Consider the following 26,105-nt stretch of genomic DNA (forward strand, 5'->3'; position numbering starts at 1 on the left):
TATCAGTAATTTTTATTTTTCTGAAAATGTGGCCCTGTTTCCACATCAAGTCAATTAAGTAAAAAACAGTATTTTTTTTAGTTTGAGACACATTTCACTTTTTAGGGTACGGAGTTTTTGAAAACATTTCCACCTTACATGGTATTGTACACACTGTGTTTTCATTACGCTTTTAAAATGTTTTTATATTGAAAATGAGATTGCAAAATCCCAAATCAACAGGCATGTTCTGATTCACCTGTATCTTTGGAGATTTGAACTAAGTGCTTTTATATAAAAATTAGATGAAATGTATTATTTTTAATTTACTTATATTTTTTAAATGATTTTAAATTCAAGATATAAATAAATACTGTAAATAACAATTTTAGCCTATATTTTGTGGAATATGATTGCAAACTCCTGATCCATCGCTAAATTATATCAGTCTGAGTTGCAGATAAAGTTTTCCTGTCATAACAAGAAAAATTTCATTGGCTCCTTTTCTGTAAGTCCGGCTGCTAAGCTGAACTAATCAAGCTAATGTGAAAGGCACAAAACTAATACTGCTAAAGGAGAAAGAGACAGAAAAACCACATTTCAAAATCAAAATCATTCTGTAGCCAAAGGTATCAGGGAAGGGGCCAAAATAGGCAAGATGGTGGAAGCAATGTCATGATCTTTCGCCAACTCTGTTTTAACACAGCTCACTGTGACTGCAGTCCTAATTTTTTTGTCCGTGGATTACAAAATAAGCCTTTCTGTGATTTTGCCTCTGAGCAAACTCTTATATTTTTAGTATACTTTACAGAATAAATTTGATTTGATTCTAATAATTTTCTGTGTAAGTATATATGTAGCTAAGTTAGAAAGTGGCTTGGAACTAGGGCTCAGAGCTAGGATGAAGTGTGTTGATGGATAGAAAAGCTAGGATCCTTTCTCAGAAATAGAAATGGTACTGCAGGTCAAGTGTTCCACAAAGCACAAAGTCTCAGATTTTGTTGTCATAAAGGCTCTGTCTGTTTGTTACAATAGACAGAATTATAAGAATGGTAAGAAGTTTGATATTCCAAGAAATTTTGTTTCTGTAGAAGCCAGTATTATTATCCATATCAGGTGAAGATTGAAAATCTAAAGATCCTGAATGGCTTCTCCCTAGAAGTAATTCTTATACAATTTACAGGTAGTGAACTTACAACAGTTCATTTAGTGACTGCTTGAAATTACAAGGGAACTGAAAAAGTGATTTATGACCATTTTTCACACTTACAACCATTACAGCATCCCCATGGTCACATGATCAAAATTCAGATGCTTGGCAACTGACTCATGTTTATGACAGTTGCAGTGTCCTGGGATCATGTGATCACCTTTTTCAATTTTCTGACAAGCAAAGTCAATGGGGAAGCCAGATTCACTTAACAACCATGTTACTAACTTAACAAAGTAACAACTCCAGTGACCCACTTAACAACTGTGGGAAGAAAGATTGTAAAATGGGACAAAATTCCTTAACATCTGTCTCACTTAGCCACAGGAATGTTGGGCTCAATTGTGGTTGTAAGTCAAGGCAAGAACATTTTGAAAAGGAAACCAGTATTTCCTTCTCTGCTGAATATTGCTATTGTGTGGCAGAAATTAATTACTTCATGGCTGGCCACATGATTGATGCCTCTTGGCTAGCATCAGCTGAGATGCTTTACCAACAATCCATGTGATCTGTCTTTCTTGAGCTTGATCTTAAAAATAGCTGTTCCATCTATTCTGGGAGTTAATTGGTCAAAGGAAACTTAAAGACCTCTTTCATATCTGCTTAATTTTTAAAGCCATTATTTGGGCAATTTTGACCATAAGGGTTTTGGGTCACTCTAGAAACCCTAGAGAAACAAATATGATGATGAGCAAAAGAGGTAACTTGCAGGTTCCATAGAGCTCCTAGAATTATATTAAATTTAATATTGGAGAACTGAAATTAGATCCTTTGGTATCTTGCTTTTCCTTAAAAGCACATTATTGTACCATGAAACTGAAGGAGAGATTGCTTTCTCTGAGCCATTTTCCTTTCTAGAACTGAAGGATAAAATGATAGTATCATATTTTATCTGCCCTCACAAGTCAGGATAATAATAATTTGGGACATACACTCACTCTTCCTCTATGCCGTGACACCATCCAAAATATTTCTGCTGTTTCTCTCTAAAGCCACTGGGAGTTCTAGTCACAGAGTCTTTGGCCTCATTTTTAAGATTTAGAATAAGGTTTAGAAGACCTTGTAAGAGATTACACATGGGCACTTTATATCCCCAGGAACTCCAGAGATTAGACCTTTTATTTAAATGAAGGATTTTTCTTTGGATCTAATTTTTTTTTAAACTGATACTCAGCACAAACATTCCCATGTGATGTGAAACTATCTGTCTTCACTAAGAAAGGGTAGAAACCAGGTGGGATTTATTATGTATTTGTTTCTACTTCTAAAATTCATTACAAATCATCTGGGACAAAACATACACTATTCAAAATTTAAAAAAAACAAAACCTCTTCATCTCAGGAATTTATATCTGCAACAAAACTGAATAGAATTAATCCATCCTTTCATTGAGACACAAAGAAACACATATACACATATTCCAGACTATCACAAATCCTTAAATATTTTCATTTTATGGAAAGGGGCAGAAGAGATTATTTTGTCGCTGATCTACTAAAAATCACCAGAGTTCCACGGCAGATCCACCTTGGCTTTCTGCACATGACTGGTTTAGATAGTCCAAAGTAATAGCTACTATATAATGATGGTCTATAGAAAAAAAAAACACGACTCATGTTGTTCTATTCAGCAAGGCACAGGCAAGATAGCAGCTATTATCTATAAATGTATAAGACCCACAGAAGGAATAAAAATAGAGCAACCGTGATGAGAGACCAGGGAGAATCAGGGGGAAATGAGTACAGATAAAGAAGTAGGAAGATAATGAGAGATTGAAAAAAGAGCAAGGGAGATAGTGGTTAAATGAAAAGAATCTGGAAACCTTTTTTCTAAATGGGGGTGGGTGGATGCAACAAGAATGAGAATTGATGAGGTTCACATAAAGGAAGAGTCCTTCCATCAGCAAGTTTGACAGATGAAGTTGGGAGATAAATCACCCACTGGAAGGAGCCTAGGTTTTCAGTTCCTGTACTGGCTGCTTCTTTCCTTCTGTCGTCTGCCTAATAGCCCAGCTTCAAGAGATAAATGGCTGCATCTGAGTCTCAGGCTATTTCCCCTTGCCCCAACTTTTTCATTCCTTGCTATAGTGAAAAGGGTCTGAGAGTTTCCTGAGTACAAAAGTGCTGGCTGGCTGGCTGCCCCTACAAATAGCAACATTATTGAGCCTGGACTGAAGGACAGCATTCAAATAAAACATCAGTGGTTTTAATGTTTTCTGAGCAATTTATTGGGAGCATTATTATTTTAGGAAGGGTGAATTTGATGTATAACAAAGACAGCAGATAAAAGGAGGTTATAAATGCTATCAGAAGAGATGGTCAGTGGGATAGAGCTAAGAACACACAGCTGCAAATCAACTTGGTTCACACTCATTTGCCAATTGCCTCCACCATGAATTTCATTTTACGGTTAAGAGCTGCCTTGATGTGCCAACATAATTTTAGCTGCTGGACTGACAGGTATCATACAATTATTGCAACAACCATGGCAGGCTGATTCTCACACTGTAGTTTTCCCAGATGGGAGAAAAATATTCAATGAGGATTCTGAAGGATTTGGGACTTAATACCATGCTCTATCACATGAGCAATAAATTGTCTACATAGATATCAGATATCATTTTAAAATGCACAGTTGTGGCCCATTGGTTGCACATCATCCAAGATTGGCAAGTTTACATCAATATAATTCTCTCTGAGAAATATATTAGAAGCTTAGCTAATTTCCTGATCTCCCTAACCCACTGTCCCATTTTGGCAGTTTAAATGTACAATAACAGTGTTTAATTTATTCCTACCTCAATGTTGTGTTCGCAGGTTAGAGACATTAAGAGGCAACACATGGTATAACAAACAAGCTTATTTTATTGCTCTCTTCTTACAACCAGCAACAGCAAAAAGGCACACAGGCCTTTTATAGTGTCCAAAACACGGACAGTGTCAGCCAATAGTGTCATGACCACAAACCAGAAGCCAGACCACAGCTGCATCATTAGCCACTTTAAACCCCTCCAATCCATACATGAAGCAAACTGACACCCTCCATGAAGATGAGGCACGACCACGAACATGAAGCCAAAAAATAGCAAGGCAGTCCAAAATCTTAAACCCCCCTGCAACTCAGACTAACCTGAGCACAACCAAACAGATCACTCCCCCAGCCAATCAGAACACAGCCAACCCCCCAGCCAATCAGAGCACAGCCACACCCCTAACCAATCAGAACACACCTCCACCCAATCAGAACACAGCCAAGCTCCCACCCAATCAGCTCCCACCCCCACTGGCAGTTAAAAGGAAGAAACAGCTAAGACCACACATTGCTCCTCGAAGCATGAAGCTGAAAGCACCAGCCTGAAGATGACGAATGGGACTTCGTCGAAACGTCGCCAAGACACTTCCAATTTTACCCGGGAGAAAACCCGAACAACCAAAGACCTACATATATATATATATACCAGAGAGAGAGAAAGAGAGAGAGAGAGAGAGAGAGAGAGAGAGAGAGAGAGAGAGAGAGAGAGAGAGAGAGAGAGAGAGTCAGATGATATAGATATATAGAATAGAATAGAATAGAATAGAATAGAATAGAATAGAATAGAATAGAATAGAATAGAATAGAAAAACAGAGTTGGAAGGGATCTTGGAGGTCTTCAAGTCCAACCCCCTGCTCAGGCAGGAAACCCTATACCATTTCAGACAAATGGTTGTCCAATCTCTTCTTTAAAAACTTCCAGTGTTGGAGCATTCACAACTTCTGCAGGCAAGTTGTTCCACTAGTTATTTGTTCTAACTGTCAGGAAATTTCTTAGTTTTAGGTTGCTTCTATCCTTAATTAGTTTCCATCCATTGTTTCTTGTCCTGCCCTCAGGTACTTGACTCCCTCTTCTTTGTGGCAACACCTGAGATATTGGAACACTGTTATCATATCACTCCTAGGCGCTATATATATATATATATATATATATATATATATATATATATATATATATATATATATATATTTGTTGATACTGTATTTAAACTTATATTTAAGGAGCCCTCTAGGGATCCTTATATACAGATACTGTATTTAAACTTATATTTGTATATCAGTGATTGCATGACCTCTGTAGATGCCATATACTAAATAAAATAAAATAAATTGGTGGAAGAAATTTTTTATCATATTCTAGCATCTTTAAAAATTTGGAAAATAAAATATTAGATGAATGCCTGAACAACATTTTAAATTTTCTTCATAGATTACGAAATTATATAAAACATTAAAACAGCAAAAAGTCTACTACTAATGACATCATTTAAACTTTTTATGGAATGGGATACATACAAAGCTAGAAATCATCCACAAAGTAGTTTGATTTCCAGTACTAGGAAATCTAGTATTTTTATTAATACTTAGCATTAGTGTAATGAAATAAAATTATCACTTTATCAACCATAACAATCATGTTCAATATATAAAAGCAGGAAAATTTGGTTTTAATTACAAGCCTTATATTGTCAGGTACCTAAGATTTCAACTAGGAAATCTGTAGATTGCCAGATATAAGAACAAAGTTAACGAAGTCTTCAGTGAAGGTAATCACCTAATAATTCATACTACCTTAAAAGTAGAAAACAATCTGATTTTACAAGTTAATTTAAAACTTCCTACCTACAGCATCTAGGTCTTTGTTCTGTCAGTCTGGTAGTTATGGAAATCCACCAGTTTTTCCCTCCTATAATTAAGCACTCAATTTGAACATTTCAAACTGGCCTGACTTCCAGCTTGCAAAATATTTATCCTATGGATTTAGCAATTCTAATTATCAAGAAGTTGAGTCCAGGCTTAAGAATATAACAACTGAATTAGACCAAAGTACTATTGAATTCTGCATTGTGTCTTCCACAGTGGCCAGATACTTCCAAGAACACCATCAGAAAACATAAACATAGCCATTTTTTCCTACTAGTATGTCCTTCCTCTATCAAAGCTATCCTTACTTTCAGCACACCTTATAGTGACAAATTCCACTGAATTGATTATGCCTGAATTAATTACCTTTCTCTGAATCTGTCAATGAGCTTTATGGAATGACTCAACATTTTTGTGTGATAAAAGAAGGAAAAAAATATCTCTGTCTCTGTATCAGTCAGTCCTATATTATCCCTGGAGTATAATCAATTTTTTTATATTACTATGTGCCCAAAATTTGGGCCATTTGCATAGATCATTTCTAGATGTAGGATAACCTTTCTGAGGTGTACAAAGGTAGCTATTTCATTTTCAGTCCAATGCTGTCATTTTGTACTCTATCAAAACCTCAAGCTTTCTTTTTTTTGGGGGGGGGTAATCCTTGGCTAGTTCAGTGCAGAATTGAGAAGTTTTGTCCCAATATGGCACTTCTGAATCTTGAATTTCATTTATTGTTTTATTGTCCATTCACTTACTATGGACAATAGTTTGGGTAGTTTTTGCAGTTCACTTAGGTTTTTATTATTCTCAATAATCTGGTGTTCTGTGTAAACTTGGCATTTCATTGCTTGCTACAAGTTCCAGGTAATTTATGAATAAATTAAACATGTAGATCTTTGGTGGATCCAGCTATTTCATTGCTAACTTCTACTGATTTCTACTTACCATTTCTTTAATTAGTATGGAATGCTTGGAACAGAAATGATATACAGTACTAGACCTGCCTCCCCCACCCCAGTGGCCTACATAGGATTAAAAAAGATGGTCCTGCCAATTCAGTAAGTGCTCTCCTTCCTGGCATCACCTAGGTAGAGTAATAACAAAGGTGTCATATAAGGAATGTATGGAACAGATAACTTACAGCTCTGCTAAGGAATTTTCCAGAAGGAACACTGCAAATTAGGCTTTCATTGGAAGTAACAGGTTGTGAGGAAGAACAACACTTAAGGGCAGACAAGGTTCCCCACTTTGATTAGCAGTAAAATGTTACAAAAGAACTGTATATATTCTCTCTTAAATAGAAGAAATCCCAACCCAAAATACTGTAGTTCACCTAAATGAAACAAAGCCCAGTAACACTAGGAGCTAAACCTTATGATCAATTTTATATGTATTTTCCTTTTTTTTTGTTCAATCAAGTAAAAAAAAAAGCCAAAGGCTTGAATGTTCTGATAGCAAGGTTTCTGCTCGCATAGCTGTAATATTAGAAGGGACTATAGAGATCATCTGGTCTAACTTCTGTCTCATGTAGGATAATTTGTCATGCTTGTAGTTAACCCAGCTTTTATCTAAATATATTTAATAAAGAAAAGTCCACTATTTCTGGATATGTTATGCTATTTAATTGCTCTTAACTAATCTTTTTTTTCTTAATATTTACTCAACATCTTTTTCTTGTAACATGAACCATCATTTGGTCCTCTTTTTCAGAGGAACATTAATTTGCTCCACATTTTATGTGAAAGCTTTTCAAATATTTGATGATCTGGAAAGCTTCCAAATTACTTCATTGGAATGAATGAATGATGACAATACTGTCAGTCTAAAAGGGTTGGCTTTTGTTTGTGTGGTTTTGGCTGCAAAGTATTTTTTAAATGGATACAATACATCAAAACTCACTTGATATACATATATAAATATGACAAATAAAATTAAAGGAGCATGATGGTGCAGTGGCCAGAATGCAGTATTGCAAGTTGGCTCAGCCCACTGCTAGTAGTTCGATCCTGACCAGCTCAAGGTTGACTCATCCTTCCATCCTTGCAAGGTAAGTGAAATGAGGACTCAGATTGTTGGGGCAATATGCTGACAGTGTAAACCACTTAGAGAGTGCTGTAAAGCACTATTAAGCTATTGCTAAATAAAATAAAATAAAATAAATTTAGACTTTTTAAATGCTGCAATGTTATAAATTCATTTGAGATGGTACAAATGTAGGCAAGACTATGAGTAGGAATATGCCACACCCTTGCAGGGCTTTATTTATTTTTTAATAAATATGCAAATGTACCTTTAATCCTAACCGAGGTACTTATTTCTCTTAGGCATAATTCATTTTGTTACCTACATCCCAGAATTTAACCTACTGCATTATTTACTGAGTCCTGAAATACGTTTCTTGTAGCTTTATGTATTGAATTAAACTACTACATGATCTCTGCTAATATCCATGATTGCGTAGAAATCACTTCAGCAATTATAATTTGTTTCCAATTTCAGTCTTCAATTTTTACAGAATCTTTTATCCTCCAGGCTCCCAGCCCCATACTGTATTTTGCTTTTTTTTCTCTTTGATTCTTTTTCAGGCTGGGTAAGTTAAGTGATAAAAAGTTTTACTTCTCTCTCACTCTCTCAGATTTTACTTCGATGCTTGTTGATTTCTTTGTTGTAAAACAGCTTTGCCTCTTCTTCACACCATTCACAATTGTCTGTTTCTCTGCAGTCCTCCAATTCTCAGTAACTGCTCTACACCCACCCATTTTTTTCTGAGCCTAGCTGTTTCTTCACAATTGATCCTTTGTCTTTTTTCTTTCTTTGGATGAAAGTGTAGTTTCCAGATACCCGTGCATGCATATACACAGACACCCAGTAATAACTTCTCCAACAACTCATATGGGGAGAAAAAAAATCCCACCCGCTTTACTTCTGTTGAAGCTCTTTCTCTCAGCTGGATGACAGAATGCTGAAGAAAGTAGAGAGCTTTCCACCATTTTTAGAACAATTGTGAATTGACATGACAGGAAAGAACTTCCCTTTCCAAATCATCAGAAAAAAGCAGAAAGAGGGTTGTCCATTTTCAGCTTTTTATCAGTCTTATAAAAGTACTTGGGAACATTCTCCAAACTTTAATGGGAGTTTCCTTCCATACTGTTCTCACAGAGACTTGAGTACCGAATTTTCAATATTAAGGTGGCTGATGATATTGGTCCTAAGCAGTGGTGAGATTCAGCCGGTATGTACCACTTCGGCAGAACCGGTAGCTAATTTTTTGTTGCCCCGGCCCAGAATGGATTTCCGGAAGCGGCATTCACACAGAGAACTGGCTGTTCACATATTTGAATACCACCACTGGTCCTAGGGCTTTGTGAATTGAAAGTAAGTGATTTCTTTTAGATCATGCCTAACTTACCTTTGTTTCCTGGTTTGAATTTAAGACCTCTATTAGCTGTACTACTTCAGAAAGCACTAGAATTTAAGTACCAATCTATCTATACCTAAGCTATTCACAAAATTTGATTTATTTATACAAAAGCCCAGCAACTCATACAATAACTTCTCCAGAGTTCCAGGTTCTTCTGTCAGAAACCAAACTCTCATAAACTACACTTTTACTGGAGATGAAATGCATATTAAAATGGGCTGAAATAGCCTCATAGCCATCTCATTTGTGCACTTTTCAACAAATAATTTACAAACACTGGTGCCTTCTTTTCCCACAAAATATTTACGATTTTAATGTCAGATGTAAACAAGAATATTTTATTTTTAACTGAGGCTTTATTATAATATAATCTTGTTCAACATGGCACCTTCCAGTTATCTTGGAACTGCATCCTTCTAATTGGCAAAGTCTTGGCGTTGCAGTGGCTCTAGAGAGTGAGGGTTGCTACTGAAATCTGCAGAAGGTATATCCTAAAGCAGACATGTCAAACACAAGGCCTGGGGGCCGGATGCGGCCCGTGAACTGGATTCGTATGTCCCGCAAAGCCATCCTGGAAACAGTGAGGGAACAGCCTCCGCTGCCTTGGCCCTGGCCCAGGCCGGCTGGGAGCCAATGTACAATTTTGTGGTGGCCATCTATGCTGAAATGCATTCAGTCTTAGCTCCACAAGGCTGTCTGGAAATAGCAAGGGACTGGCCCATGCCGCATTGGCCCCAACCCCTGGGTGCATGCTGGGAGGTGTCACCCTTTGTGAAGAATGAAAAATGGACCATGCCTTGGTGCTTGCCCCAATCCCACCCCCTTCTGCCAGAGACCCTCAGATCTGTCCCACTCCTACCTAGGCCCCCACAGGCACCCTTGATGCAAACGATGTAGAGCTGGCCATGCCCACCCAGTAGGCCACACCCACTCCATCCACACCCACCCAGTAGGCCACACCCACCCTGGCCACACCCTCTCGGCTCCCCCGAGGGCAACTGCAATGCTGATGCGGCCCTCAATGAAATTGAGTTTGACACCCCTATCCTAAAGAGAGTGCACCAATATGTTTTTGTTTTAGATTTTATTATTTATCTATTTATTTAATATATGTGCTACCCATCTTGCTGTCATGCCCTTACTTTTAGAAATAATTTAAGGTGAATAATATATACAATATTCCTTCCCTCTTCCATATTCACCATAACAACAACTCGGTGAGCTGAGCTGAGCTGAGCAAGAGTACTGGCTCAAAGTCCTGCAGTCTCACAGTCTCCTGTTTTCTAGCCTTAAACACTTTTGTTAAGTATGTTTAAAGTAGATGTTTGGCTACTTTGCTGTGGAAAACAAGAACCAGATGAATAGCAGAAAACTCCTAATTCCCAGCATTAGCCTTCCTCAGATCTGATGAGTATCAAATTTAATGGGCTTGCTATTTGTAGAATTCCTGACTAGCCCTTAACCACACTGGTTGTAGTCTGGGAGTGAAAATGTTCTGGATTGGAGGATGCTAGGAAGAGACAATTGATAGTGCTCAATATATAATAATAATGTCTACCCAATGTCTCAGATATTCTAATATCTTTCCATAGAGCTGCTTGGTAGTTTGCTGTTCTAGAGAAAATGTTAAAAGATAAAAGTAATTCCTTTTTTTAAACTGAGGCCAAGCCAGTACTACCAACCTTTTTCAGGAATCTGACAGTACTGAAACATCTTTCTTTTTCAATTATCTTGTAATTTAATTTTAATAAATTTAACCATTTATGTACCGACATGATGGGATAGATATAGTCAAATTGGTAGTTATATACTACCCTTGTGTGTCACATTCATTGCATAACTTCTAATTAAGTAGCATATCTAACCCACAGATCTTTCAAATGACTTTTCATAGCAGTTTTCATTTACTGAAGTCATCATCGCAGACAAATCCAATTGGCATTGTAATTTCAGGAAATCACTTGGTGCCTTAGGATTATATAATGTCTGCCTGAATGACAGGGAAAAGCCAAATGAGTGAAAATTGATGTTAAGTAGCAAAAGTCAGGCAAATCAATGCACGTATGTGCATAGACACAGTTTAAGTGAATTTTTGCTCAGTTAAGTATTACACAGAAAAGAAACCGAAATATCTGCTTTATCTGAAACTAAAAATTGAAGAATATTTTTGCAGCATATTTTGTAGCACAATTGTGAGATGTCACCCAATAGCCTGGTTCACACACACATATGCAAATAGGCACATAAAGGAACATATGCAGATGCCATATACCCGAATGAACAGCATCTTACTGTAAATGTTTGGGTTAGATGTTAATGGGGAAAAAAGTCTTCCATTCCAGGAGGGTTCTGGCCTGTAATTAATGATCCAATTGCTTAGTACTTTGAGGCCAAGGGCAGTATTGTGATAGAATAATTTCAAACTACTGACCCCCCCCAAAACCCATTGGTAAAATTATTCAGTAATAATTTGCAAAGTTTCTAGTTGAATCACAGGTCAACAATACTAATGAATAAAGTTAATTCTTAATTCTTGTGGCAAATGTGTTTCTAATGCCTTATAGCAGAATTTTACACTTGATATTCTTGCAATCTGAAAAGAAAGTAAAGCATGTTATATTCTATCCACTGAGCTATATAGATTCATATCATCAATTCAAAACACAGGGTATCTAAGATAATTTTTATGATCTCTCCTGATCTGGTTGTGTTTAGGTAGGATTTTATTAAATTGAATTCGCAGAAGCTTCACCACACAAGTGCAATTTTGCAGAATATTAAGGAGATGGGAAGAATTTTATCAGAGCTGGACTGTAAACATGTGAACAACCACTAGATGGCAACAAAGAAATACTTTACTGCAGGGGACCCCAATCTATGGTTCACAGCCTGGAATAGCTGGCGAGCCGCCCAACTCACAGTAGCACTGCTGTGTGGGTGCTAGTAGCCTCATTTGCACATGCGCAGGAACAGTAGCAATGCACCAGTGTCACACGGGCAGTAGCTACCCGTTTGCACATGCGTAAGGTGCCAGTGGCCCATTTTTGCACGTGCATGGGTGCTGCGGCCTGCTTGTGCATGCACATGGGTGTCAGCAGCCCGCTTGCATATGCGCATGGGCACCAGTGTGTGCACCCTGGGTGCACATGATTTGCTTGTTAAAAGTTGTCTTATTGGCTAAAATGCAGTATGTTGATAAAGTATTTCATTGCATTTTTGGTTTGCTTTTACAAGGAGCCTCTTTAGAAATGTAAAAGGACAGTGGAGGCAGGTATAAACATCCACCTATTACATCAGTATAATTAAGATGGTGTGAAACATAAACCAGGTATAAAAAAAACCAAAGTCAGGGCATATACCGTATATGCTGGTGTACAAGGTGACCCGGCGTATAAGACGACCCCCGTCTTTATCGCCAGGCCTCATTCCTAGAACGTTGTCTTATACACTGGAAACTACCAGTATTTCCGGCATGTAAGACAACTCGGTGTATAAGACGACTCCCGTCTTTGGCGCCGATTTCAGTGCTCGCGGAAGTCGCCTTATACACCGGCATTTACGGTATATTTTCATGAATTTGTTTTTTTAAATAAAAGTATTCATTATTCAGAAAAAGGCCTTGGAAAAATCAGAGATACAAGGTGGCATGATCATTAATGAGGGGGTACCATATCTGGTCTTCTAAACTTCAGAAAACTACTAGAGGATAACAAAGAGTGAGAGTTTTCTGTATCTGCTATATATTTTAATTTTTGTATTAGTGTAATTGCTTTTATTTTTTTTTAATTTTGTGTGCTACCCAAGTCACTTGATGGGATGGGCAGCCATAAAAATTGAACAAATAAAATCTGTTTGCTGCCATCTGCGGTCATCTGACTTTTTACGGATATGGTAGCCATCACCCCAATGCATATTGGGGAACTGAGGAGCGGGGAATGACTGCCTCTTCTTTTTCTTCATATGTGCATTTGATCTGAATGAATACATAGAGGTTTGGCAATTGCCATCTTCACTAATGCACCAATTCATTGACTTCAAAAGCTGTGGTGGCACAATGGTTAGAATGTAATATTGCAGGCTAATTCTGCTGACAGCCAGCAATTCAATCCTGATTGGCTCAAGCTTGACTCAGCCTTCCGTCCTTCTGAGGTTAGCAAAATGAGAACCAGGATTGTTGGGGGCAATATGCTGACTCTGTAAACTGCTTAGAGAGGGCTCTAAAGTACTTTTTGCAATGGATGGCACGATTCCCTAGTAACAGATTCACAAAAATCAGGCGAATCATAGAATTAGGGAGGATTTCTAGTCCAATTCCTTGTCCAGTGCAGAATCCTCATAACCATCCTGGAAAAAATACTGTTTAATTTTTATTTGAAAACTTTCAATGATGAAGCATCCGTGACTTCAAGGCAAGCTGTTCTACTATTTAATAGTTCCCACAGTCAGGAAGTGTCTCCTCATTTCAAGTTTGGATCTCCCTTTTTAAAGCTTCCTCCAATTGTTCTAATCTTACTCTTAGGAGCTATAGGGTAAGAAATCCATACTCTCTGCCCTGTGACATCCCTTCATGTATTGGAAGATTGCAATCATGACTCCCCAGAGTCTCCTATTTTGTAGGCTTAACAAACCAAGTTCTTCTGTCCTTTGTAGGATTTATCCTCCAAATCCCTTACTATCTTTGTTACTCTTCTCTGCACTTCTTCCAGTTCCTCGGAAACCTTTTTATATTGTGTCAGCCAGAACTGAACATACCTAGTATTCCAAATGTGGTATGACTAATATAGCATTCAGCAGTATTATTGCTTCCTATGATCTTGACATTGTATCTCTGCTTTGATGCAGTTAAAACCATATTGACTTTTTGGTAGGTGTAACTTACTTTTGGCTCATACATAATCTGTGGTCTATTGAATAACTGGATCCTTCTCACAATATTTACTTTGAGCCAGCTGCTACTTATCTTGTACCCAGGATTTTCTGACTCGCTGTAGAACTTCATATTTCTCACCAGTGAACAATATTTTGTTGGATAAATTTCAATATTCATGTAGATTAAGATCCTTTGAAACCCTCAGCCAGTCTTCTGAGGTGTTAACAATCTCCCTGAGTTTTGTGTCCTCTGTGAATTATATAAGCATCCCTTCTAGTCCCTCAAATAAATCACATGCATCACTTGAATCCCAGACACTTTTAATATATTTTTGTTATTTCTTGTGGAAAGAAGAAAAAAAGCTAATAAATCATTAGCTTTATTGTAAAGTTTTCAAAATTCTTTGTTATATTACTATTTTGGCCAGAGCAATTCTTCAACCTTAAATTACACCAGTACAGGGGAAAATATAGTTTTATAATAACACACCTGGCAGTTAATAACAGAAACTGAGTCAATTTTTATGTCACATCAGTTAATGCAATTCAGGAAATATGGACAATAAACCAACAGTAGGAACCATTGTGAATGTTTGTTTTATGATTTATTCAATTTTATCAAAAACTCCCAACCCAAAATATACTAATTGAGCATGGTGACCAATTTACTTAGAACAAGGGTGTCAAACTGCTGGCCCGTGGGCCAGATGCATCATGCTGATACTACACCCACCCCAGCTGGGGGAAAAGTTGCGATACGACACAACACGTCATGTGACATGGCGAGTTTGACACCCCTGACTTAGAACATTGCCAACACAATTAATGAAGATGACAGTTTGTATAATTTTAGCATGCTGCCACCTATGTATTAACTTCACTTGCTGGAATACCTTTAAAAGAAATAAATAATCTTTAATAGGTTGCTTATTATCTAAGCAACAATATGCTGATGACCTTTAATTGTATTATTTTGATTTGCTTTGATTGAGTACATATCGCTTTATGTTTGCTTCTATCTTAGTGTCAGTTAAGATTTCCAGCTTTTATATAAACTAGTCCATTGTAGGATATGACTTTACAGGGGCAAAAAGAACCAGATTCAGAATACAAAACTCCAGGTAACAGCTAGATGGAAGCAGAAAACTATAGAAAAAAGTGGTTGACTAGATTTTTAAAGCCTAGACATGATAGCTCTATAAAATATCCAGGGAAGAGGAGCCCAAGGGAAGTAAACTGTAACCTAAATGGATCTTTTGATTTAAAAATAATAGCTGGCTTTCTATTTCTGCCTTCCTGTATGCATTTCTAATATGATGCCAATTTTGGCTAAATTCCATGCCAGCCTTTGGAGACTTCTTGGTTCTTGACAGCTTCCAACCACAAAGCTGCTCCATTGATGGAGCAGATGGCAAATAGACTGATTGGCGTAAGTACATTAAAAGAACTGTCAGCAGGAATAGTTCATAAAGAAGGAAAGATATAAGTTCAGCTCAGTTAACAAATTAAGGGAGGCAATAAGAAGACAGAGTATGGGCTTAAAAACTTTAGACCATCTCTTTTCTACTGAGCTTAACAACTTTAAGTGCAAAAGAGAGCAGCTTGCATTCCCTTCTCAAGAGATTAGGCAGCAGAAGGAATGAGTGGGAGGTCAGTCATCATAACCTGGGAACAGCTGTGCTGTGAATTGCTCTAAACTGGGACAGACTGAGGAAACAAGGCCCTCTTGAAACACATTGGCTTCCTGGGAAAACATATTTTCCTCAACATCCTAACAGTTAAAAGAGAAACAAATCTGGATGGCAGAAATGAATACTGAATGGCCTTGTTAGGAGCCTGGGTGACTATTCTGCAGTTTTTCAATATACAATTTTAGAAGATGTGTATTAAGTCATGTGATTTCTTTGCCTTGTACCATAATTTATAGAAAAGCAAATGATTCCTTACCAAATATGTAGATATTGCTCCATGTAGGGTTCATGTTGCACTTTTAAATTATCCTGTGGCCAGAATGGGCAGGTGACTGTTTCTGGAGGGCACAAGAGATGGCACTCCCCATTTGCCTTCAAAGTGACTTCAAAGTGTGTTTCCCAACTCTAGTTCAAAGAACATTTTTTTCTCTGTTTTACTGTCTCAAATGCTCCTGCCTCAACCAATAATTTTGTCTTACTTTGTAACTAGGAGCTAGGCCAGGGGTAGGGAACCTTGGTTCTTTTATGACTTGTGGACTTCAACTGCCATAATTCCTGAGTCAGCATGGCTGGTTCAGAAATTCTACATATTGAAGCCCACAAGTCATAAAAGAGCCAAGGTTCCCTACCCCTGAGCTAGGCACTACATCCAGTTTAAGTTACATAATATACAAGCTAGTTGTGAGATAAAAAGGAGTAGAAAACAATGGTTGCCACCTTGAGCTCTTTAAGAAAGACAACAATACATTTAGGTTCTTGGTGTCAGAAAAAATAATATTCCGCTATATCATACAAACAAAGGGCATCAAGGAAGATAACCATAAACTTTATTAGAGGCAAGCAGCATAAAATATGGATGACATAATTATTGATGAATTGATTTTCAAATCTGGGGCGACAATGAAGTAAACATTTTTAATGTGATTAACTACTCTTGTTTCTGACTAATTAACTAACCAGAAGGAATATACGAATACTTTTTAAACCATATTTTCAGAAAGTTTAATAATATCTTTGCCTGACTAAAATACATTTTAAAAAGTCACATAGACTATTTGATTCTTGTTTAGAAAATTACCTTAATTATATAGTTGTTGGAATTATTGGGTTATCTGGCCTGTTAGGCTGAGTCATCAGCTGCAGTAGGCCAAGGTATGCGGAAGTCAGAAGAGAAAATAGATTGGCGTAAACAAGTTTGTGCGGTGCGGTGCAAGGGAATGTTGTTTTGGTGTTTGTTAGTGCCGTGTGCAACAGCTGTATAGTAGCGTGTGCAAAACAAAGTTAGCACGTGTAATATGCTAATATGCTGTGTCATGACAAATGTGGTTGGTGTAAGGTGGTCACCAGGTGCCTATAAACCCGCCTTCTGATAACACAATAAAAGGGATGCTTCGTCTTTGTTCGAGGCTCCCATCCCGAGGAAACCACGTGTAAGTGTCTGTTCTTCAACACCCATGGGAGACCGCTGGGCGCGTGAAAACCCCCAAATGGTGACCCCGACGTGATTCAAGTTTCTGAGCACGTCTCTGGGTACTGCAACTCAGGGCCGGTCGTCAGCTAGACGAAGCACCCTCCCAAAACTGCAACTCAGGGCCAGTCGTCAGCTAGACGCACCCTCCCAAAACTGCAACTCAGGGCCGGTCGTCAGGATAGACGAAGCACCCTCCCAAAATATTACATCTCTTGATATCCTCTTACTTACTCAGCGGAAGAGCTCACTGCAACTCAGGGCCGGTTGTCAGAGCTAGACGAAGCACCCTCCCAAAACCGTGAGTATGGGGACAGAATTCTCTAAGCCTCAGGTTGCGCACCTCCCAGAACTTAGGGAATTGACCAAGTCATCAATAATTAAATTAGGAAAAACAATGGGAAAGATTTGCTGCTGATCCTCCTCTTAAAATATGTATATCTAAATTGCCTTGCATAGCCCGAAGGAGGATCCCTAAAAATGTCTGTGTGGGTTAAATTAGGAAAACTGTGACTGTTAACTGTTTCAAATCCAAAGGAAAAAGGATTTTAAAGTCTGCTAGAAATTCTGCTTAAAATAAGCCACAAAAAGGAAAAACCTCACTCTGTTTGTCTGGCCAACAAACAGAGTGAAGAAAAAGAATTGTGTTTGTTTGTTTGTATTCCTCCTTCTCTCTGTGTGTCTATCTACAAGAGCCTTTTGAAACTCAAGTCTGCTTGTGTGGGGAAATAACTTTTTAAAGTTACTTTTCGTATCCTATCACTTATTGGTGATGCTACTATGAAACTTTTCTTATCCCAAATATATAATCATTTCTCAATCTCTAAAACTATGTGGTCTATTTTAGAATAAATATTCTCCTACCCTTGGCAAGTTGCACACCTTAAAATTTAGGCTTTTAAAATTATTTGGAGTTTTCAGCATTTTCAAACTGCCTGCAAACTACCCCCCTTCCAATTCTTTTCCTGCTCTTTGTTCTCCAAACCTTTTGTCTGCCTCTCCTGGTAGAGTCTGTCCAGAAAAGGGGGGGGAGACCTTGTTCTTGTATCTTTCAGCCATGAAACCCTCTCCCAAGCCTTTGGAAGCACAACACACAGACCCAGATGCTGCCTCCATCCATTTGAGCCATGGGATTGAGTTTGAATCCAGCCATCCACTAAAAAGCCACCATGCATCTTCCCAAGTCCTACCATTTCCCCAGCTGCCTGTGAGAGCTGCAGAAGGAAGGTGGTGCCACGTGAAGCCTCAGAAGAGAAAACTAAGACTGTGGGGGGAGGGTGGAAACTCATTGTAAACTTTTCTTTCTTGCCCCATTTGTATTGTAACAAGCCAGTTGAATGTATTAATGGAGAGATGGGAATATGTGGCAGAACAAATACTGAACATCTTGGACTTCTATCTGGTGGGAGGGAAAACTTTTCCAGAATGTTTGTATTGCCTGTTTTGTAGAAATAGCTGCATATGCACACACACACACCATTCACACCATTCAGAGTCTTTCCCCTCCACCTACCTTTAGTAAAGTTCCCCCCAGGCTGATTTTTGCTCTATTGCACCAAAGCTTTGTGGGACCAACTTCCAACAGATTCCAAGGGGGAGGGAACTAGGCCCCCTCAGGTGATTTGCAATTCATATGCCCTGACTAAGGAAGCAACAGGGAAAATCCCAAACTTCAGCCCTGAATATTTTGCACTGTTGAGCTCAGATTTGAATTCCTAGAACTCATTACGTGCAATTTAAAGAAAATTTAATAGACTGGCATATTGGACATTACAAACCTGGATGCACTGAATTAAGAGCTAAGGCAGGAAACAACCCTTGAAATTGGGCAGCCAGTGGTCATGTAATAAGGAAAACCATGGCTGTGAAGAATTTTGGGAGGTATACAAACCTGACTGGAAGCTAAAGGTGACATCCAGCATTTGAAAATGATTGGCACAGAATATTGGATACTATAAATTTCTTTTCCACCTAACAAAATTTTGCCCTGACTTTTAGAACTTTATGGGTTGCAAGCTCCCCTTTTGGGAGCCACTAAAGGGATCCTTTTCTGCTGCCTCCATTAATGTCTTTTTCTTTTTTTGCTTAACAGTTTAAAAGCTTGCCTACCAAGTCTCCCTGACCAGATCAATTTTAATGTCATATATTTACACACTTAAGGCACAAAGTGGGGATATTGATGGAAGTTAGCCCCCCCAGAAGGAAATATTAAAAAGGGCAGAAAAATATATTTTTCCTCAAAAGGACTTTTTAAAAACCAAACCTGGCCCCAAATCTATCTGCCCCAAACAAGAGCTAGGCCCATACAGATGCAAATGTAACACCATCAGAAAGTTGGAGCCAGAGCAATCAAGAAGACAAAAGAGAAGATCTGCATACCCCACCCAAACTCTAAGAGTCAGCCCCATCGCCTGGGAAGCAGGATATGATAATGCAATTTCCTGAAGAACCATCTTTCTGCAATAAACTGTAATCTTCAGGAACTGTCACCCACCAACAGGTCAATTTAGTAACTACACCTATCACTGCAGTTCAGTTACCCTTGCTAACCAAACCAGCCTTCACTTTGCCAAGCGACACTGAGGATGACTTCCTATAAAGCGCAACCTCCTTATTTTAAATAAAACAGAAAAGTAGGAGATGTTGGAGTCATTGGGTTATCTGGCCTGTTAGGCTGAGTCATCAGCTGCAGTAGGCCAAGGTATGCGGAAGTCAAAAGTGAAAAAACAAGTTTGTGCCGTGCGGTGCAAGGGAATGTTGTTTTGGTGTTTGTTAGTGCCGTGTGCAACAGCTGTATAGTAGCGTGTGCAAAACAAAGTTAGCACGTGTAATATGCTAATATGCTGTGTCATAACAAATGTGGTTGGTGTAAGGTGGTCACCAGGTGCCTATAAACCCGCCTTCTGATAACACAATAAAAGGGATGCTTCGTCTTTGTTCGAGGCTCCCATCCCGAGGAAACCACGTGTACGTGTCTGTTCTTCAACACCCATGGGAGACCGCTGGGCGCGAGAAAACCCGCAAATTTATAGTATGTGCAATGCTAGTCAAGACTCCAAATGTATTCCTGACCTATTCTGTTTTCTTAGATGTTGGCTGGAGTTTGTTTTTATGCTTGCTGACAGCGCAAGAGAGAAGGGGACAGCCTTTTCACCAGCATGTGATGTGTATATCTAGGGTTGAAGTAGGGAACTAGGGCTCATCAGATGTTGTTCAATTCCATATTCCGTCAGCTTAAACTAGCACGGCCAATGACTAAAGACGATGAGAGATGTAATGTACAAAAATGTGGAAAGTCTACCCAATCTTGCTCTGGGTGCCATCAAGGAACATCAGTGAATTTTTGTTTAACAAAGTTTAGAATAAGATGAAAGAGTAATGGGGACATAAAAAAACTGTAATATTTTATACTGGCAATTTTTTCCAAAAAGATATCCAGCATTGGAACAAATCTTTTGCTGATAAGAATTTTCAAGTGTCATTTTAGCATCTTACCATTGCTGGATTTAGCATCCTTCAGACAATTCAGCTGTTGACAGTCTGCAGATTGGAAATGGGCAAAAGAGCACAGCAATCTTTTGTTCTAATGTGGGAACTCTGTTGATTGTAGTCTTTAAAAAATAAACTGTGGATAATGGAAAAAACACAAAGAAATTCTTTAACACTATATGAAGCAGCCATACAATCTACCAAATTAATATTACTATTTTTCCACACTTCTTTACTTGTTTACATAATAGTGCTGTGTATAATGACTCCAAGGTGCAGGATTGCCTGTATCAGCAAACTCAAGTTTTAGGTTCTGTCTGCAATGGAATCAAAATAGAGCCATTAAGAAATAAAAGGGAGGTATTAAATAAATGGTTCTTGAAATTTATAGAGTTAAATAAAATTTAGGAGGAAAACTTCCAGCCTCCTTTCTTATGGTTCAATATTCCAATGAGGACAAAATATGAGTATTAGAAACAAAACTGTTCAAGTGGGAACTATTTGCAGCATTTCTCAAAATACAGCAACCATACTTCAAGAAATTGCATTGAGAATGGAACAAAATATGCTGTTTTAAGTATTTTGCTTTGAATGTTAAGTATCCTCTAGAACAGGGGTCTTCAAACTTGGCCCTTTTATGACTTGTGGACTTCAACTCCCAGAATTCCTCAACCAGCATGCCTGGCTGAGGAATTCTTGGAGTTGAAGTCCACAAGTCATAAAAGGGCCAAGTTTGAAGACCCCTACTCTAGAAGGCTTCCAGAATTCATTATTGTTTCAAAAGCAAAATATAAACACACATGCATACGTCCAGTTGCTATTAGCTAAGGCCCAATAGAATGGTTGTTAGGCTTGAGCAATGTTTTTGATTTGATTCCCAAAAAGATAGTCTAGAATGCTCAGAGGGACAGCAAATGTAGCATCAGTTTGATACTTTTTAAGACAAGGATGTAGTTTCCCTGGAACATGTGGCAGCTGCAAAGTGACAACCATACACTTCCAGGAAAAGGCATGATTCTTTACGACTTGGGAAGGAGAAGTGATAATGTTTTAATGGCAGATTATCATACACTATTTCAAACCTTGTCTAACCAAACAATGCTGCCTCCCTGTCTGAAGACTGTGAGGGTCTAGATTGGGAAGAAGAGGCTCAGATGTGATCCTAACAAGACTCATTGGCTATAGATTTTGTAGCCACTGGGTCCATCATTGATTCTGGAAGGTATTGCTCTACCCCCAACAGAACCAGTGCACAACACTGGGATATTCCTAGATTTAGGGCTCCTGCATGAAGAGCAGATGACAGCTTTGGCTTGGAGGGGCTTTGCACAAACAGATCTTGTACACCAGTGTGTGCATTCCTGGATTGGGAGGTCCTACACACCATCATTCATGCCTTGGCCACTTCTGTCTGGATCACTGAAAAACAGCTGGTTGTTTACAAGAGATAGAAAATTGCAGACACACATACTAAAAACATCAGGAGAATAATAAGAGGTAATTGTAGTTATTAGAATATCTGTTGCTCTCTCCTCTTCCCCACATCTTGCCATCCATTCAAAGAGTTGCAATTGAGGCAACCCATTGCAAAGGTTACTCTGATTTGTGGATGGATCTGCTGATTGCTGAATTCAGTATTTCCCTTTTCTTCTCACAATCACATTGCAAGCATGTGGGATTTATTTATTTGGCAAATGCCAGCAGTTTAACTTTCTCCTCTTTTTGGTACACAGTGCAGCTGAGCTACTGAGATCCTAAATTACATATTGGAGGTTGAGTTCAATGGAGAATTTTAAATTAGACAGTGGACAAATTATACATTCTGTTCATTGTCAAGTGAGATTAAGAAACAGCTTGTATTATCTCATTCTACACTGGGTTTGTGCTTTGCATTGAATTAGAGTCCAGACCTATTTTCTGCCCCAGGCTGGTACCTATGTATGGCCTCCCAGGGGTTTTAACATGATTTTAAAACTTTATATTAATATTTTATTCTCCTCTTCTGTTACAGCAGTTAGGATGTCTTTAGCTTTTAAGAGATTGTTATAGCTCATGATGTGATCAGCTTTTAACATGCTTTTTCAGCCTATTGTCTTCTGGCTCCAGAATTGTTGGATTTCATCTCTCATAATCCTCGGTCTCATTTGGTTCTTCAGGTTTTTACACTTGTTTCACATTTATACCTGTGATACAGATATAATTTTAATTGTCTTCAATTGATTATGTTTGTTATCCAAAGAACAAGTTACAGGGTGGCTACAATCATTCAGTCAAAAACATGATATTAGGTGAATCTCACAGCCAAACCAAGTGATAAAATATGTCTTTTGCTGCAACACACAAACTGGGAATTCTCATGACTCCTGCTCAATGAGCAGGTGGCAGTCATAGCTAGGAGAGCCTTTGCACAACTTCATATTGTGTGCCAGTTGCAACCTTTCCTGGATTGGGAGCCCCTATGCTCAAACACTGAAGCCCTGGTCATCTTACACTTGGCGTATGCAATGTGCTCTAAATGGGGCTACACTTGAAGAGTATCTGGAAGTTTCAGCTGTTGCAGAGCACAGTTGCGTGGGCAGTTCTTGAGACCCCTAGGGTGGCCCATGTTATATCACTGTTCCACCCACTTCGTTAATGCTGGTAGAAGAGGCATGCTGTGGACCCCATCAGCCAAAGAATTTCAGCTGGCAGAATCCAGAAAAAGAGCCTTTCTTTCTATGGCTCCGACTCTCTGGAACATCTTTTTAGATGTTCCCATCCTTTTGACCTTCTGAAAGGACTTGAAAACATGGCTACACTAATTAGCCTGGGTCCTAATGGGGGTATGGCACATTGGAGGTAGCTAATAGAGTAGAGAACATCCCATTGCTCCCTCCCTTTCTATATTGCTTAGTAAACAGAGTTGTAGAAGTTTATAAATTTGGACCTGTTTTGCAAGGGTGGAAAATATAATTGGTAAAATAAATTTATCAGAATTCAAATGGGGATGGGGGGACAAGTGCATGTGTTGCTTATGCACTTTTTTTTCCTTGTCTTGTTTAGTTTTGCTTTGTTCTTGTTTCCCTCTTTTATTTCTTTAGGAGTTTGTATTTAATTTTTGGAATAAAATAAAACAATTATTGCAAAAAAAGAGACAATTATTTCAAAGGAGATGACAGATTGATCCTTTTTTCATAGTCTGCTTTGGAAAGCAAACAACAACAACAATAACAACAAACTCTATCACAATGTATAAATTCAGGAGGGATTTTTTCCTGACAAGGAAAATGATGGGGAGAATTAATTTACCTCCTTTCTTTGCATAATTGTCTTGATAAGGTTGCTGTGAAGTAGGAAGTAATGCAGTTTGTTACAAATTGTATGCATTATTTATTTTAGCTCTCCTAACTCCAATGGCTGTCAGAATATTTTGGATCAAATTAAGTAATATCTGCCCTAGCTTTTATCTCCACCACTTAAAAAGCAAAAGCAGAAGAAAAAATAGAAATAGGGACATCTTTTATATTTGCAAAATGTGTCTACGTCTTAATTTGGTTATGACCTCTAAAGCCCTACATGGCATGGGACCAGGTTACTTGAGGAACCACCTCATCCACATCACATTGTCCATTCCACCTGGTCAGATTGTATTTTATGGACTCTGTCAGTTAAAGAATTTTGACTGGCAAAATCCAGGAAGAGAATTTTCTTTGCTATTGACCTTGCAAGAATTTGTCAGCACCACATGAAGAAGAACTGCATATTTTTTGGTTGAAGCATCAGACTGGCCACCCTCACTCATTGTCAAGAAGCTTAACATTGTGTTGCAAGGAGGTGAAATTGATGATTGATTGACATCTGGCAAAACCTGATAATGAAAGATCCATCAAAAGGGGCAGGACCAGGCAACTACAAGCCAATTACCTGTGTACCAACAAATTATAACTTTCAAAGAGGAACAAAAGACTAGCTCTTGATTGACTAGAGCAGGGGTGTCAAACTGCCAGCCTACAGGCCAGATGCATCATAGCGAAATCACACCCATCTCATTGCCGGCAACAGCAAAAAAGTCACAATATGTCGCAACACATCACATGATGTTGCGAGTTTGACACCTCTGAACTAGAGGATTCTGGACAATTGTAAGAGAGGGAACACAAACTTGAATGCAACTTGGATTGATTAAAAGAAAGCATTCAATTCCCTGCCACATGATTGGTTAATTAAGTGCCTAGAAATAGCAGGTGTTAATACAGTCCTCAGCTTATGTCCCTAAATAAATCTGCCCATTACAATCATAAGCTATGACAGTTGTAAAATGACAGACCCAATTTTATGACCTTTTTTTGCAGCAGTAGTTAAGTGAACACTGAGGTTGTAAAGTGGCTGCCACAATTATTAAGAAGACACCATAGTTATTAAGCAAACAAATTATTCACTATGGACCAGTTTTGCTGAAAATGCCAGCATTATAAAATGTGGTCATAAAACCTGGGGACACTGCAACTGGCCATAAATGTAGGCCGGTTGCTGAGTATGCTAAATGCAGTCATGTGACCACAGGGAGGGATGCCCAGTTGTCAGAACTTCAGAAACCAATGTTAAGCACCCCCCGGAGAGGTATATCATAACCTCAAATAATTGCTAAGCGAAAAGAAAGACACACAAAACACTGAATTTTGAACATATCTGTTTGGCATGATGATGTTTCTGATGATGTTTTCTGATTTCATCAGTTTCTTGCATTTTGCAATCACTTCAGAAGTAGGAAACTCATTCAGTTCTGCCTCTTGGAATTTAAGTGTGTGCACTACTGGAAGGCAGATATAACTAGTTCAAATAGTGTGTTCTTTGAATCTGAAATGCATGAATTAATTTCAGCAATGGAATTGGGAATCTGATTGAAAAAGGCAGTTATGGAATTTCAAATCCTGCAGGGGATTTAACTCTAGAGTAATTCTTACATGCTCGGGATCAACTGTTCCATAGTTGTGATTATCAAAGTGTGTCTACTACCTAGCTGTTAATCTTGAATAAATCTTCTTAATGGCCACCCTCTTGTTTAACATAAAATATCTATGTAATGGAGCTGCAGATACATTGGATAAGTCATTTGTGGTTAGTGCTGACAGAAGCATACATTTGTGGCAATAATATCTTTGGCACCATGTTTGAAATAAAATATATCCTTCCTCATTTATCAGGAAAGGATTGATAAATCACAGTTCTAGACTACTGCAATGTTTTAGTTAACCAAATGGCTTAATTCTGTGTGCTATTGCTCACTAGGACCTGTACAGTAGCTGAATGTATTGATCATAATT

At 38.3% G+C, this 26,105-nt stretch overlaps 1 protein-coding gene across 4 annotated transcripts in view; it reads right to left on the reverse strand.

Annotated features, from left to right (window-relative positions):
* The window catches only part of LRRN2 (leucine rich repeat neuronal 2), a 166,979-nt gene that overhangs the window by 33,256 nt on the left and 107,618 nt on the right, over window positions 1-26,105 (reverse strand). For all 4 annotated transcript variants that reach the window (XM_039340954.1, XM_039340946.1, XM_039340937.1 and 1 more), the window contains one exon: window positions 20,809-20,938. The gene's annotated coding sequence lies outside the window, so the exon portion shown is untranslated. The remainder of the gene's footprint in view (window positions 1-20,808; window positions 20,939-26,105) is intronic.

Source organism: Crotalus tigris, unplaced genomic scaffold, assembly GCF_016545835.1.
Source record: "Crotalus tigris isolate CLP2741 ecotype Arizona unplaced genomic scaffold, ASM1654583v1 scf7180000017550.10884619, whole genome shotgun sequence".
NCBI classification, from domain to species: Eukaryota; Metazoa; Chordata; class Lepidosauria; order Squamata; family Viperidae; genus Crotalus; species Crotalus tigris.